Genomic DNA, 13836 nt, shown 5'->3' on the forward strand with positions numbered 1-13836 from the left:
AGTCCCGAGGTCTGCGCGCGCCGGTAGGCCTATTGAACATAGGCGCACCGGCGCGCAGGGCCCTGCTCGCCTAAATCCGGGCGGATTTAGGCGAGCAGGGCTCTGAAAATCCGCCCCTAAGTAAACTTGATTAATAACCGTTAATGGCCTTCTCCTCCAAGAACTTATCCAAACCTTTTTTGAACCCAGCTACACTAACTGCACTAACCACATCCTCTGGCAACAAATTCCAGAGCTTTATTGTGCTCTGAGTGAAAAATATTTTTTTCTGATTAGTCTTAAATGTGCTGCTTGCTAACTTCATTGAATGCCCCATAGTCTTTCTACTATAAGAAAGAGTAAATAATAGAGATGTGCTTCATTTTTTTCTGCCGGGTCGTTTTTTGACTCGGATACTTCGTGGTAAATTTCGGGTTTCCTCGTTTCGTTTTTTTGAAAAACGAAACGAGGAAACCCGAAACCGGGCCAAAAAACGAAACGGCAAAGGAAGCTTAAAAAAAACCCACCCCAAGCATTTAAAATCATTTTTTTACGTACATACACTACCCCCCCCCCATCCCGATCCCTCCCCAAGATTTATGAAGTACATCCCTGGTGGTCCAGCGGGGTCCCGGGTTCCATTTGCCCTCCGTGCCCATGCTACTGCAAGCCGTGCTCTTTAAAATGGTGCCGCATAGCCTCTGAACTACCATGTCACAGGGGCTACCGGCGCCATTGGTCAGCCCCTGTCACATGGCCATCGGTGCCATCTTGTGCTCCTGTCATGTGACTGGAGCTGACCAATGGCGCCGAAAGCCTCTGTGACATAGTATGAGCAAAGGCTATCGGCGCCATTTTGATTACTGGCAGCCAACAATGAAATCGCTCCCGGACCCCCGCTGGACCCTGACCCCCCCAAGGCTTGCCAATAATCCCTGGGGGTCCAGCGGGGGTCCGGGAGCGATTTCATTGTCGGCTGCCAGTAATCAAAATGGCGCCGATAGCCTTTGCCCATACTACGTCACAGAGGCTTTCGGCGCCATTGGTCAGCTCCAGTCACATGACAGGAGCACAAGATGGCACCGATGGCCATGTGACAGGGGCTGACCCATGGCGCCAGTAGCCCCTGTGACATGGTAGTTCAGAGGCTATGCGGCACCATTTTAAAGAGCACGGCTTGCAGTACCGGGCACGGAGGGCAAATGGAACCCGGGACCCCGCTGGACCACCAGGGATGTACTTCTTAAGTCTTGGGGAGGGATCGGGATCAGGGGGGGGGGTGTTGTATTATAGTTAATGTAAATGTTTGGGGTGGTTTTTAATTTAAAAAAAAAAATTTGTGCCCCTCTCCCCAGGCAAACCCGAAAAACGAAATTTCCCCGAAATTCGGGGAAAATTCTTTTCGGGTTTCGGGGCCTCCGAACCAAAAACGAAATAGGAAATTTCGGGTAATTTCCTATTTCGGGCGAAAAACGAACCACATCTCTAGTAAATAACCGATTCACATCTACCCGTTCTAGACCTCTCATGATCTTAAACACCTCTATCATATCCCCACTCAGCCGTCTCTTCTCCAAGCTGAACCGCCCTAACCTCTTCAGTCTTTCCTCGTAGGGGAGCTGTTCCATCCCCTTTATCATTTTGGCTTAGAATGGTCTAAGAAGCTAAGATTTAATGCTAAAATGCTGAGTAATTCATTTAGTATACAAAAACTCAAGGGAAAGGGAAAGAATTAGAGGAGAAATTCTTCTAAGCACAAAGGAAAAGTGGGATCTGGGAGTAATTGTATCTGATGATCTTAAGATGGCCAAACAAGTGTATAAAGTGATGGTAAAAGCCATAAAAATGCTCAGCTGCATAGGGGAGAGGAATGGTCAGGATAAAAAGGATGGCGATATTGCCCCTGAAAAGGTCCCTGGTGAGACCTCATTTGGAACACAGTTTATAATTCTAGAGACCGCATCTTTAAAAGGATGAAAACAGGATGGAGTCAGTCCAGAGGGTGGTTACTAAAATGGTCAGTGATCTTCATTCTAAAGCATATGGGGATAGACCTAAAGATCTAAACATCTATTCTCTAGAGGAAAGGCTAGATAGGGGAGATATGATAGAGACCTTCAAACATCTCAAAGGTTTCCAAGCACAAAAGGTGAGCTTTTTTTTTAATAGAAAGGAGGCTCTAAAATTAAAATAAGGGGTCATGAGATAAGGTTGAAAGGGGGTAGACTTAGGAGTAATCTTAGGAAATATTTCTTTAAAGAGAGAGTGGTGGATGTGTGGAACAGCCTTCCAGTTGAAGTAGTGGAGACAAAAACAGTATCTGAATTCACTAAAGCATGGGATAAATATAGGGGATCTCTAAGGAAGTAATGAGAATTGCAATGCTAAATTAATTGGATGAATGGGCAGACTGAATGGGCCATACCGTCTTTTTCTGCTATGTTTCTATGAATGAAATAAAAATGACATCCAGACTGAACTGAAAATTTTCTCTGTGCATACCTCTAATATATATATATATATATATATATATATATATATATATATATATATATATGTTAGCTATTATGAATCAAAATATATTGAAAAAACAAGATAAAAACCACTGCAATCTGTGAGCTACTTAAGGAAAATACAGACATAGGTTGGCAGAAAATGAACACATTTTATTTTTGCCTTGCAGGTTAGTCAAAAATTCTTCTCATAATGACCCATGCAGGAATATTATTCTTTTATAAATGACCTTTGGGTATCATGTATATTTCTATACTTATTAACAAGTTAAATAAGGAAGGTACTACACACTTAATTTAGGTCTCATGCTTGCTTTCTAAATGTTAAAAGTACTCTTGGGTAAGTACATGACATTATTTATTCTAATGCCTCATTAGAATAAGTAATGAGCTACAGCATCATAAATTTCTATTGTGGTTTAGAACATAATCTCAGAAGAATATTAGAAGTTGACATGATTTGAAATGGATTGAATTAGAAGAATATGTATATACAGTTGATTCCTGTTTATGGAGTTTACACATTGTGTGTCATGAAGCAGCATGTTATCAGAATCTCACTGGCGGATTCTGTAATTCCAAAAATGTCCAATGAGATAAGAAAACAGGACAACAAAGCAAGACAAATAACCAGGAAAACTCTGCTACAGGATCATTTCAAAAAAGAAAATAACAGAATACCTCTGGCTGTTAGCTATAGCTCCCAGTTGAAACCACTGAATTATATCAACCCATCCTGGACGTAGATACCATCCTCTCACAAGCTGTGGATGGCAAACCTATTCTGGCTTACCGAAAGCCCCCCTAACCTCAAATGGATACTCACCAGAAATCACAAGTTGTACACCGCCACCAATTCAGGAACCAGAACTTGCCAGAAACCCAGATGCCAACTCTGTCCACATATGAACGCAGGCAACACCATCCCAGGACCCAACTACATCAGCTACAATATCCAGGGCTCATGCATCTGCTCTTCTTCCAGTGTAATATATATGCCGTCACCTGCCAGTAATGTCCCACTTCTGTCTAAATAGGACAAACAGGTCAATCCCTAAGGAAAAGAATAAATTGACAAATCTGACATTAGAAATGGCAGTATACAGAAACTGGTAGGAGAACATCTCAATCTTCTAGGACATTTTCTACCTGACCTTAAGGTCGTCATACTCCTACAAAAGGACTTCAAAAGAATATTCTGGGGTGAAACTGCTGAATTAGAACCCATCAAAATAATTAACACCATCCCCCTACCTCTGAACAGAGACAGTAGCTTCATGGCACATACAAATACCTTTGAATTTAAATGTTCTCAGATCATTTGGTCTTTTCACCGGGGCGGCTCAAGGCAATCTGCTGCCTGAGATGAGGGAGGAAATGGTGGCCCCCTCCCCCCCTTTCCCTATGGTGAGGCACAGGAGACATCACCAAGAGGGCTGGGGAAGGGCGGGAGAGGCAGTGGTCAGGGTTCCCAAAGGAGTGACAGATACCTTATCACTGACACTTTCTAGGAAGCTGGCAACCCTGCCACACTGCTGAGAACCTTATTTTATTTATTTCATTTAAATCCCCTTCAAAGTGGATTGCATTCGGGTATTTTCCTACCCTCAGAGGGCTCACAATCCTAAGGGCTGATTCACACAAGGCTTTTTTTTTTTTTTTTTCCCCCATTCTGTGCCTATGGGAAAACAGCATTGGGAATCAGGTCCTAAGTTTGTACCTGAGGCAACGGAGGTTAAAGTGGCTTGCCCAAGGTCACAAGGAGCAGCAGTGGGATTTGGTTTGCAGCCCGCTGCTCTAACCTCTAGGCTACTCCTTCACTCCCTGTTACCTACTTCCCACCCTTCCCCAGCATCTGCCCCCTGAAAATGTAGGAGTCTGTGTGAGTGACACAATCTCTTAGGGCCAGTGCAAGGAGATTAGATGCCCTAGGTGCACATCAGAGCCTTTCATTCCCTCTTCCCTCCCCAGTCCACCCAATTAAAAATTATGCCTTTCTCCATTTTAAAAGTATTAACTACTTCTCCAACCTAAAAAAAAATGGAGATTTTCTATAGGAAAGGGACATTCAAAGCAACATTTTCTGAAGTAAAAATACCACTTACAAATCATGTATATTATATTTTACATGCACTGCAGAAAAATAAACTTTCAATAGCAATAGTTTAATAGGCTTAATAAATTGCCTTTTTCCGAAGTAATCCCATAGGCTTAATAAATTGCCTTTTTCCATTGTAATCCCATATGATATTAGGATCCCATATGTTATTAGGCCTATATTTCTCTGTTTGATTTTAAATGTATTTTACTTTCGTTGTACAGTGCTTCGGATGATTTAATTTAAATTAGGTAGGCTGTTTATACATTTTATGAAATAAAATAAAATAAATAAATGGTTGCGTGCACTGGTTGTGGGCTTCACCCACAGAAAGCCAAGAATAAACTGAACAAAGGGGGGTGAGGGGGACTTTGGGGTCAATTTTAAAAGGAGTGCATGTGCGTCCATGTACGCACAATTCCTGGCGTGTGCACATGGATGCACCAATTTTATAAGATGCGCACATCACCATACACATGTTATAAGATATTAGGGATGTGAATCGTTTTAGGACGATTAAAATTATCGTCCGATAATTTTAATATCGTCTTAAACCGTTATGGAACACAATACAATAGAGATTCTAACGATTTATCGTTATAAATCGTTAGAATCGTGAGCCGGCACACTAAAACCCCCTAAAACCCACCCCCGACCCTTTAAATTAAATCCCCCACCCTCCCGAACCCCCCCCCCCCCAAATGACTTAAATAACCTGCGGGTCCAGCGGCGGTCCGGAATGGCAGCGGTCCGGAACGGGCTCCTGCTACTGAATCTTGTTGTCTTCGGCCGGCGCCATTTTCCAAAATGGCGCCGAAAAATGGCGGCGGCCATAGACGAACACGATTGGACGGCAGGAGGTCCTTCCGGACCCCCGCTGGACTTTTGGCAAGTCTTGTGGGGGTCAGGAGGCCCCCCCCAAGCTGGCCAAAAGTTCCTGGAGGTCCAGCGGGGGTCAGGGAGCGATTTCCCGCCGCGAATCGTTTTCGTACGGAAAATGGCGCCGGCAGGAGATCGACTGCAGGAGGTCGTTCAGCGAGGGTTCCGGCGCCTCGCTGAACGACCTCCTGCAGTCGATCTCCTGCCGGCGCCATTTTCCGTACGAAAACGATTCGCGGCGGGAAATCGCTCCCTGACCCCCGCTGGACCTCCAGGAACTTTTGGCCAGCTTGGGGGGGGCCTCCTGACCCCCACAAGACTTGCCAAAAGTCCAGCGGGGGTCCGGAAGGACCTCCTGCCGTCCAATCGTGTTCGTCTATGGCCGCCGCCATTTTTCGGCGCCATTTTGGAAAATGGCGCCGGCCGAAGACAACAAGATTCAGTAGCAGGAGCCCGTTCCGGACCGCTGCCGTTCCGGACCGCCGCTGGACCCGCAGGTTATTTAAGTCATTTGGGGGGGGGGGTTCGGGAGGGTGGGGGATTTAATTTAAAGGGTCGGGGATGGGTTTTAGGGGGTTTTAATGTGCCGGTTTTGCGATTTTACGTTTTTTCGATTTTTTATGATTTTTCACGATATTTTACCCCCCCAAACGGCAACAATACGATTCCCTCCCCCTCCCAGCCGAAATCGATCGTTAAGACGATCGAGGACACGATTCACATCTCTATAAGATATGATATCCATGAGCACATATGGGCCGGATTTTAACCTCTGCACATGCATGTGTGGGCGGCCCGTGACTTGCACGCAGGGGGGATTTTAAAAAGCAATGTGGCAACATGAGTAGGGCTTCCCCAATTCCCTCCCAGTCTGCTCCAATTCCCTTCCAGTCCTTTGGAGCAGCAGTAGACTCCGCTCGCCAACCAGATGCCAGCACGCTTCCTTGGGACAGCGGCTAATGGTGCTGTCCTGGCCCACTCCCCACTCAGACCCTCCTTGCCCAGACCCCGCCCTCGGCCTGCCCATTTCTTGAGGCTCTGCACTTCAGGATGTATCAGGAGTTACGCATATGGCTGGGCCCTTTGGAAAATGCATGAAGTGTACACAGGGCCCAGCTATGCGTGTAACCCCCAAAATCTATGCACGTGAGCTTCTGAAAATTGGGGATTTATGTATTGAAGATAGGGTTGGGAATGAGGAAATTAGTTTTATTGTACGTCTCTGTACAACTTAGCTAATATTGGCATATAGAGATTCTTTAAATTTATATTCATTAGACTAGTTTGCAAAAACTATGTAGGCAAAGTCAAGAGTTCCTAATTAGACCCTAACCATTTTTAGATTATAATGAAAATAAAGATATGTAATAACTATTGCAAACTTGCTCAAGACTGTACTGTTAGATTTCTTGGCTCCATGGGCAAGATAAAATATAATGAGAAAGGATGATGAACTCTAAATATTGTTTACCTATGCAGATTACAACTACATCAATGTTGAAGGATTAATTATACTTGGTAGAAAATAGATATAATGATATATTTATTTATTTTATTTATTTATTTAAGGTTTTTATATACCGGCATTCATGAAACGATCACATCATGCTGGTTTACAAATAAACAGGGCTGCAATAAATACATCAAAACAGAAATAACGTGTCGAAGAAAGCAGTTACAATTAACAAGGACTATTGAACTGGGATCAGAGGAAATAAAGATAGTTTAGCAGAGACTAAATTATATACAAGGAGAAGAGGTACAGCTGCTGTGTTGGATATGTTGATGGCGAGATGCATTAATTTAAGTCCAGGAAAGCTTGCATAAACAGCCAAGCCTTGAGTCTTTTTCTAAAGGTTAGGAGGCAAGGCTCCTGCCTGAGATCGGGAGGGATGGAGCTCCATAACGGTGGGCCAGCTGTGGAGAGGGCTCAATCTCTTAAGGTAATGTGACTAGTGGTTTTAGTAGGGGGTACATGGAGGGATCCTCTGTATGCGTCTCTGGTAGGTCTTGTGGAGTTGTGTAAACAGAGAGGAAATTGTAGGTCAATTGTGGTGTGTTGATGGATGATTTTGTATATCAAGGAGATGGATTTGTAGATGATTCTGAAGTGAATTGGTAGCCAATGAAGGTCTTCTAGAATTGGGGAAATATGGTCTCTTTTCCTGGTGTTTGTTAGTAAATGGGCTGCTGTGTTTTGTACCATTTGGAGCGGTTTGGTGTAGGAGGAAGGGAGACCAAGTAGGATAGGGTTACAGTAATCTAACTTTGAGAAAATAATTGCTTGGAGGATCCTTCTGAAATCTTGGGCGTGGAAGAGAGGTCTTATCCTTTTTAAAACTTATGATACCTTCTTATCAGTAACAAAATATGCTCTATATGTAGATAATTGTGTATAATTATAATTAGAACTTAGGCCATGCTGGCATTTTAATTGATATTGACATAAGACATGTGTTACTGAATCATGCTGACTCTGTTTTTTAGAAATATATGAATCTCACTGTATGTAATGATTTTGGGAGTGCCCACTGAGAATCTATTTGAACTATGGTCATCTCCATATAATATTACTTTTAAAATGCATTTGGTAGCATTGTACTGCAACAGATTTATCTATTTTTGTGGAGCAAATTTGAGGGAGAAGATAAAAATCTCCATAGCGGGAGATTAATTTTTTTACTTTTGGGTGTTAGGGCAACCTCAAGTTGTCATCCTGGAGTGAGCTGGGGGGTTAGCCTTGACACTGTTCCACTTTTTATTTTTTTGGCTATAATTGTATTTTTTTTTTTTTAAGTTCAGCCCTTTAAGGCGATCCTTTGAGGTTGGGTCTGCCATTGTGCCTAAAGGGCCACTAGTCGCGTTGTTTGTCCTGTGGTGTTTTGCCATGAAACAAAAGAAAACACCATAAAGCCAAAATTTGTTTTGGTGGAGGAGCCCACTGTTTCAGTGACTCCCCCATGATAGTGTGAACCCTCCCATGAAAAAACCTGTGACTTAGTACATCTAAGCCACTCTCAGGAGGAATATGTGTGTTTAGACACCTTTAGTATTGGAACTGTATATAGAGATCAGACAGTCCAGGAAGCCAGGAAAAACATAAACATTTCACCAGGCTACTTCTAGAAATAGCATGGAAAATTTCACCTAAACTAGGCTTGCTTATTGCCCCTAGAAGACCAGTGTAGCATTATTAGCAGAACCTGCTCTTTCTAGGATACCCTGCAGATGTCAGCTTCTGACGATTGTGAGAATCTTTTTACCATTTTCCTTGTGGCAGGGGAGCAAGATTGATACTTCACTTTCAATGCATAGCCAGCATGGCTCTCTGCTTCAACGGCAGGGGGGAATGAAGAAAGGTGGATCTATATTCAGGTAACAATCAAGGACTGAATTACATAGTCTGAATAAACAGATAAGCATGGGTGTAGCTTGCTTATTGCGGTGGTTAATACCCCTAACTAAATTAAGCTATTTCACTTAGATGCAGGTCCAACACTGCTCTCTACATTAATGGTGAGGGTGGAAGGGAAATAGAATAAAAAAAGGTTACTAAGAGCCAAGAGAAACAGATAAGTATGTGAGAGAAAAAAAAGTGTGAAAGCTTGCTGGGCAGACTGGATGGGCCATTTGGTCTTCTTCTGCCATCATTTCTATGTTTCTATGTTGAAATCCAAGGAACCAATATTCATATTGACTTCAGGGGTGTAAACAGATATTTCCAAAACACTGTCCCAAGCTCTTCAGTATGCCTCTTCTTTATAATTTATCCAGCTAACTCAGCACCTCCATGGAAAACCTCTGGACCTCCCATGGAATGCCCCTTACTTATCCATCCAAATGCTAGTTGGACAAATAGTTATCCAGCTAGAATTTAGCCAGATAAGTGGCCAAATTTTCATTTCTTTGATCAAGAGACACATTTTCATTTAGCCAGATAACTTCTTTATTATCTGGCTGAATGTTTTTGGACCTCACTATTTACTTATATATTGGTTTGTTTAATCTGGAGACAAATTCACAATTAGTTTTTATTTGTATTCACTCATAAAAGCACTTATACACATAAAACCCACAACTGCAAATAACCCTGATTGCAATAACACAATTCATTTCAGAAAATCTTGCAATAATGATAACCTAATCACCGCAATTAACAACTCCCTCCACAAACTAGACCTAGTAAACCCCGACACAGCCCTCCACTCCTGGACAACACTCACAATGACAAAAATAGCCAATAACCTCTGCCCCCTCACCAGCAAGACAAAAATAGCCAATAACCTCTGCCCCCTCACCAGCAAGACAATAAGCCACACACAAAGCACAAAAAAACCTTGGTATTCCCCCGAACTGAAACAACTCAAATTGGAACTCAGACAGAAAGAAAGAAACTGGCGTAAAAACCCTTCCCCCAACCTCCTAGCGTCATACAAATCTGCCTTATTCACCTACAGAACTTCCACCGACAAGAAAAAGCATGATTACTATGCCCTAAAAATCCACTCCTACCAATACAACCCGAAAGCCCTGTTCACTTACGTGGCAGACCTTACCAAAATGCTGCCCATATCCACCTACTATAATGATTCTAGTACCACGTGTGACAAACTTGCCCAATTCTTCCAGGATAAAATCTCAACAACGCTTCTCCACACCCACCTCCCTCACCTATACTCCTCCAAATAAACTTTACGCAACTATAGACACATTAGACACTACATCTGCAGCCAAAGTTGAATCCATCCTAAAGAAATTAAACCCCTCCTTTCACCCCTCTGATACGATTCCCACCAAAGCCCTACTAGCCATCCCAAGCACCATAGCTAGACCCCTAGCTGACATCATTAATTGTTCAATCACCACTGGCAAAGTCCCTAAACCACTGAAGCAGGCTTTAATTAAAACCCATCCTAAAAAAACGCAATCTCGATCCTACCGACCATGCAAACTATTGACCCATATCCAACCTCTCCTTTCTAGCAAAAATCTTGGAAAAAGTTGTTAACAAACAGCTTTCAGAACACCTGGAAGCACATAACATCTTATATGACTCACAATTTGGTTTCCGCAAACATTTTAACATGGAAATACTCCTACTCTCACTCACAGACACGGTCCTTAAAGGACTAGACCACGGGCAATCATACATATTAGCTTTACTTGACATATCTGCTGCTTTCTAAACTGTCAATCACAATATCCTAATCAATCTACTATCAGAAATCGGCATCACAGGTCTAGCCCTGCAATGGTTCATATTCTATCTAGAAAACAGACACTACATAGCCATAATTGGTAAATCGGCATCCTCCTCCACTCAACTCACTCAAGGCATACCCCAAGGATAATCCCTATCTTCTACCCTCTTTAACATATATCTACTCCCCCTCTGCCATCTCTCCAGGCTTGTTTTACCGCACTTCATCTATGCAGATGATGTGCAAATCCTCATACCCATCCAAGACTCAGTCACCAACGCACTCAAAACCTGGGAGAACTGTCTCAGCAAGATTAACTGACTACTAAACAATCTCCACCTAGCACTGAATCCCACAAAAATGGAACTCCTCATCATATCACCGCCCAAAATCACTATCCCCCTTCCTACCATCATCCCCTCTCCCCCCTCAAGGAAAATGTTCAAAGCCTTGGGGTCATCATTGATAACCATCTTAACTTGAAAAAATGTATTAACAATAATAAGGGAATCCTATTTCAAGCTCTAGGTCCTTAAAAATCTCAAACCTCTCCTTCACCTCAGCGACTTTTGCACCATACGTCAGGCCACCATCCTATCAAAGATCCATTACTGTAACAATCTACTCCTCGGACTCCCTGAATCCACAACCAAACCTCTCCAAATTTTGCAAAATACAGCAGCTAGAATACTTACCAACACCTGCAGATCAGATCACATTACCCCCATCCTCAAGGAGCTCCATTGGCTCCCAATACCTCAATGCATCATCTACAAAAATCTCTCTATCATACACAAAACCATTCACAACTGCAATAAGCACTGGCTTGGCAACTCCCTATGTCTTCTTTCCTCCAACCACCCCACCAGAAATGCATACAAAGGTACCCTATATACCGCCTCGCCAAGAACTTACAGCCTGCTCTCCATGAAAGAACACACCCTTTCCATTGCAGGACTCTCCCTCTGGAATTCCATGCCAGCCGACCTTCGTCTGAAGCTAGCTCGCAAAAATTAAAAAAAAAAAAAAACTAAAGACATGGCTCTTTAGAAAAGCATTCCCTGAATAAATATTCCTCCCCCCTCTCCCCCCCCTTCGTCTCCATCTGCCAACCCCTAAAAGGTGCCCTCTCCCCTACTTACTCCTACTTGTTTGATGACTCCCTATCAGATTCCCTCCATAACCTGTCCCCTGCTCGACCTATTGTTAATAGCGTATAGATCTCTTAACTCTACAGAGTTTCTCTATTCTTTGCTTTTGATCCCCTCCCAGTTTTATTGTAAACCGATATGATGTTCTTACGAATATCGGTCTATAAAATCCTATAAATAAAATAAATAAATACATAAATATATCATTGTTTGATCCAAAATTTATAATTTATGTATGTTTAAGATGTAAGCCACTTTGAACAAGATTATATACACAGTATATAATCGTTATATATATATATATATATATATATATATGTTCAAAGTTATATATATATATGTTATATATATATATATATAAGTTATATATATGTTCAAAGTTGTGTTCTAAGTTGTGTTTCATAATAGTTTGTACTTTACTATAGATTATCTGTTTTATTCGATATGTTCCATGTAAAACCGCCTCCCCGGCGATAGTTAACTCTGTTAAATGTGAACCGGAGTGATATGTATTGTATACAGGAACTTCCGGTATATAAAAACCAAAAATAAATAAATAAATAAATATAAGTTTTTGAGTAAATAAAAACAAAATACTGTATTAATATTTCTGGAATGCCAAATGTGCTGTGACTAGGGAGAGTGGACTGGAAGAAATCAAGATGTTACATTCAGGGATAGAGTTGCTTCACCAGAAAGTAAAACACTGAGCTATTTTATAACCTAGCTTTGCTTGGCATGAAGACATCTGAGCTAGAGATGTGAATCGGAACCAGAATCGGATGGCCCGCACCATTTTTAAAGATGGCGCCAGCCGTACATTATTCCTACCATGAGACAGGGGCCGGCCAATGGCATGGATACCCTGTCACATGGTAAGGGCAAAGGGCCATTGGCGCCATTTTGATTAGTGGCAGCTGATGGCCCAAGAGCGGGAGATCGCTCCCGGGACCCCCACTGGACCACCAAGTACTTGTAAAAAATTTTGGGGGTTCGGGGAAGCTAAGGGATCTGTTTTAAAGGGTCGGGGTGGGTTTAGGGGTTGTTTCTGTGTGCTGTTTTTCCCGCCCTCCCCCAAAATGATGAGAACCCCACGAACAGTTTTGTGCAGTTTTCCTATTCGTTTCGGGGAGCCCCCAATTTCTGACGACTTTGAAAATATTGTACGATATTTTCAATTGTCAGAAAAACGATTCACATCCCTAATCTGAGCCATACATGTCTATAGTTTAGCACTGCTTGAATAAAGAAATCCTTATTTCATATGCCTGGGTCCTGCACACTATAAATTTTTGCTCCCAGCCCCAAATTCTTAGGTATGTTCTCCTGTGGAGGTACTCTCACAACTTGTAGGGGAAGTGTTTGACCCATAAGTTACCTCCTTGTGGGGACCACACTGGTTTTGCTGCTTATCTTTTCCAGAGCAAGATAAGGGATATGAGACCTATGAGTATGTTGTTGTAATATAGTCTCTCTCTCTCTGTTTACTGTTTTGTACATATGTGTAAGTGTTGCTTGCAACGGTTTTGTTGTCAGTCTATTATTTTCTTATATGAACATATCTATAGTCTCTGATGTATTGCCTGTGCCACCTATTATATTTTTGACAGAATACTTTTGGACTATAATCCTGTTTTATAAAGTACATTTTCTACTGATCTCCTGTTGATGTGGGTACCCTTAGTTTCAATGAAACACATTTTGATGTCACACAAGAAGTCATTATTCATGTTCTCCTAAATTTATTATTTTTTATCATAAGCAGACTTGTTAAATGTCATTGTAACATGACATTTTGTGTTCCAACCATACAGTTATCTAAACAGACAGGTACAGTAGGCTAGATAAGGATGCTAAGCTACAAGGTTGTACAACATTTTTAAACTGATATGAGGTTAGTTTACATTCCATCTAAAAACAAATAATGAGGTCAATTTATATTCCTTATAAGATTATAGAAACATATCTAGAACTGGAACAAGGATGCTGCCAATTGACCTTCTATATAAGATTAT

Source organism: Rhinatrema bivittatum, chromosome 9, assembly GCF_901001135.1.
Source record: "Rhinatrema bivittatum chromosome 9, aRhiBiv1.1, whole genome shotgun sequence".
NCBI lineage: Eukaryota > Metazoa > Chordata > Amphibia > Gymnophiona > Rhinatrematidae > Rhinatrema > Rhinatrema bivittatum.